Genomic DNA, 3,790 nt, shown 5'->3' with positions numbered 1-3,790 from the left:
GAGGGAATATTTCCGCACAATGGGCACAGAGATCGATAAATATAATTTCCAAAAGGTTCCAAAATTTAATAATATTTTTCAGATTTTCAAGTAACGTTATCATTAATTTAAAAAACAACGTGCTTATAAAATAATGGGAGTTATTCGAAAATCAGAATCTATTTGCTCTAAATTGAGCGAGTTTATTTTTAGAACTATTTTATATTGCGTATTAATATTATTTAAACGCAACACTCTTGTCTCTACTCTCTACTGTCTTGTCTTTAAAGTTTTTAATGAATGAATTTTTCTTTATAATTTAATCTGCTTTCGGATTAGAGTGTGCCTGATTAATCGATTGTCTGACAGCAAATATTATATACTTGATATGAGACGAGAGAACTTATAGTTCAACAGATGACAAACTTCATGTGTGAACTCTAACCATTGCCGAAAATCAATACAAACAAAAGTTGAGTGGGAGGCAGGGGGAGAAAATATATGATCACAGTGGCATTTAATCCCAAAGTTGGCATTGACATTGGGTACGCATGGTGAAATATTTTATCATAGATATAAGTAGTATTGTAAATATCAAGTTGTCAAATCATCACTAATAATAGTTATAGTATTTGATGCAGAAGAAATAAATCGTGGAACACGATCTGTGTTGCGTTGTCCATTCGGTGGTCTATAATTTATGCTATGCGTTGACAGCATCTGTCTGCCATATAAAATATACCAACACACGTGTAACCTTAAATTTAGATATTTTAGTGAGAACTAATCACCCACCTGTCGGTCCAAAAATAATATGAAAAATGCGATTTGTCAACTTCTTTCGTTATATAGGCTTTATTGAATTTAGCATTTTTACAACACAATAATATGATATGTACATGACGTAACTATAGTCGGTCATGGATATGTATTATTATTGCATAAGCGCTGCAATAGAAAGTAAACCGTATTGTTTTAGTTTTGTTTTTGTTTTTTCTAGAAAATGAGTAGCCTGCCTATCTGCCAATTCATCATTCATTCGTTCAATCTTCAACTACCTGCGGTGCACGTCGTTACATATTACATGATCTCGACCGTATACCTTATTGAGAATATTATTATTATACCGGTTATTTGGGGAAAATTGCCCGAATTAATGGACACATGATGATGATGATGATTATTATTATTATTATTATTATTATTATTATTATTATTATTATTATTATTATTATTATTATTATTATTATTATTATTATTATTATTATTATTATTATTATTATTTCTACTTCTTTTCCTTCTTCTTTCAATCAAATGATTTTAGACGCACAAGTTTTCTTCTATTATACCGCTTACAGAAACGAATTTGGGGGGGGGGGGGGGGGGGGTTCCCCGGTAAACGAGCATGACAATCAGTCAACAATGAGGAAGACAGTCCGTGAGCAGAATTAACTGATTTTCTCAAGATTTACGACCATAATAATATTAATCTGTCGAATATCTGTGTTAAAATAGCTATAGGCCACTGAAGCAGTTTATCTGTGTTATCTGTGACGCAATTCATTATATGTTAAGGCATTAATGTGACTTGCGATTTTATACATTATGAAACCAAAGAATTTTTTTTTCAATTGTTCGGTTGTCATAAAAAATAATAATACGAATCTGTCACAACTCTCTCTTCATCGGTTCCTTGGCAGAGAAACGTTGAAGGGAGTCTGCCTTGTGCTATCAATCGATTTTTTAAAAGAGCTATAACTATAAGCCACTGAATCAGTTTTCCCGGCCTCAATAGCGTTAAGTGACATCACAATTGCTCAATCTATGCGCCGATACCAAAAAAAAAAAAAAAAAAAGAAAAAAAGAATTAGAATTCCTAGAAATTCTACGACCGGACCGATACCCGAGGATTACTTCACCTCACCTCTTTCTCCTGTCCGGAGTGCTCGTAGAGGAGACATGAGAGATGACTTTGCAGTGAGTAATAAGGCCTTGTCCTGAGCTTTTCTCATTAGCGTTGGGATGTCCATCCTCGTCCATTCCTATCAAGTTCAAGTTAAAATTCAACGTCTCTATCTTCAAAAGGCGGATTGCCCATTACTGCAGATTTTAAACAATTATGTGGTGACTTTCTTCATTATTGTGTTGTTGAGTTGAAAGATAAATATTTAATAGTTGACCAATTTTTTTGTTGTTGATATTATCTAGGATTTCTGGTGGGAGAGTGTTCCATTCCTTGATGGTTCTTGGGAAGAAACTGTTTTTATGTGTTGGTTCTGTGTGTTGGGGGTTGTGAACTTACTGCTATGGTAATTTCTTGTGAATGTACAGAGTTGTTTTGTGAAATACTGTGGTAGAGTTATTGCTGTTTTGTTTGAATGTACTGTTCTGTGTAGAAGTTGGAGGCGTTTTTCTTTCCGCCTTCTTTCCGGTGTTTCAGTTTCAGCTTATGTACAAATTAGATTGAAGTGTCGAGGACACCTGTATTGTATTTTCAAATAACATCTGAAAACAAGAAAAAGATCTTATGCATGGCTCCTTATTATCTACTTCTCTACTGCCTTCAATACAATTCAACAACATATTATGATCAAAAATCTTTTAGGTTTAATAAATGTTAACAACGGCATCATAGCTTGGACTTTAGAGAGTTAAATACGGACAACTGAATGACACTGTCTCCAGTCTAAAGACATCAAACATTGGATTTCCTCGGGCTTGTGCTTTGTCACCAACACTTTTTACCACCTGTTCAAATGACCAGAGGGCTCACTATGAAAATACAGTTAAGTTTGCTGACAATTCAGTTATCAAAGGCTCTAGGCGACTCAGAATCGGCTTACTTTGAGGAGTGGCAACATTTGTAAATTGGTGTCAACAAAATTTTCTTTTACTTCTTAAACAACCCCCGCCCCCACCAACCCCCCCCCCCAAAAAACAAAAAAAAAAAAAACAAACAAAAACAACAACAACAACAACAACAACAAAAAAAAACAAAAACCAAAAAAAAACAAACTAACAAAACAAAACAAAAAACAACAAAAAACAAAGGAATAAGTTGTTAATTTTCAACTCAATAAAATCAGCAATGCCCCTAAAATTTACAATCAAATTGTAGAAATTATTGACTCGTAAACATACCTAGGATTTATAATTGATTAATAAGCTAAACTGGCGTTTGTTTGTTGTTGTTTTTTGCTTGTTTTTTTTTTCATGTAAATAATATTTGTTCAAAACTTTGTTCTAGATTTTCTTCCGTAGAAAACTAAGTTCATTACACGTCACAAAAGAAATCCGTAAAATTATGTTTTATGTGTCATTCGTTATAACTTTTGGAATTAGCAATTTGGGTGGGACCACCACTTCTGGGGATAGGGAAAGAATAGACATAATTGTAAGAAGAGCTGAAAGCCCGCCCTGCCTACACAAAATACCCGCTATTAAGACCTGTATAAAAAGAAAAAGCTTTGAACGTCTTGAAATGTAAGCAACATTCTCTATTTTTAGAATATTATAAAAATAAAAACGTCAGGCAAATCAGACAGGCAGTTTAAAATCCAAAACAGAACGTTAAAAAAATATTTTGCATCACCTACTTCGAGGAGACTTTCCCGAAGTGACATAACGATTGAAAACGAGGACAGAATGGATATGTGAAGAGTACCCACGTGTGAGATATATAATAATAGATAATAAAAAGGTACGAAATAAAGGTAGTGAGGAGAATAAAAGCGTATGTGTAAGTGTGTTTGTGTGTGTGTAAGTGTGTGTGTGTGTGATATCATGATATATTTTCGAGAGAGAAAGAGAG

General features: G+C 33.6%; 1 protein-coding gene across 1 annotated transcript in view; it reads left to right on the top strand.

Annotated features, from left to right (window-relative positions):
* The first annotated feature begins 505 nt into the window (after positions 1-505).
* The window catches only part of LOC144978311 (uncharacterized), a 21,508-nt gene continuing 18,223 nt past the window's right edge, over positions 506-3,790 (top strand). Inside the window, exon 1 of the mRNA XM_078924179.1 lies at positions 506-524. The gene's annotated coding sequence lies outside the window, so the exon portion shown is untranslated. The remainder of the gene's footprint in view (positions 525-3,790) is intronic.

Source organism: Berghia stephanieae, chromosome 8, assembly GCF_034508935.2.
Source record: "Berghia stephanieae isolate SIO BIC M18660-M18661 chromosome 8, UCSD_Bste_1.3, whole genome shotgun sequence".
Classification (NCBI taxonomy): Eukaryota; Metazoa; Mollusca; class Gastropoda; order Nudibranchia; family Aeolidiidae; genus Berghia; species Berghia stephanieae.
This window is presented reverse-complemented; position numbering and strand designations above follow the sequence as displayed.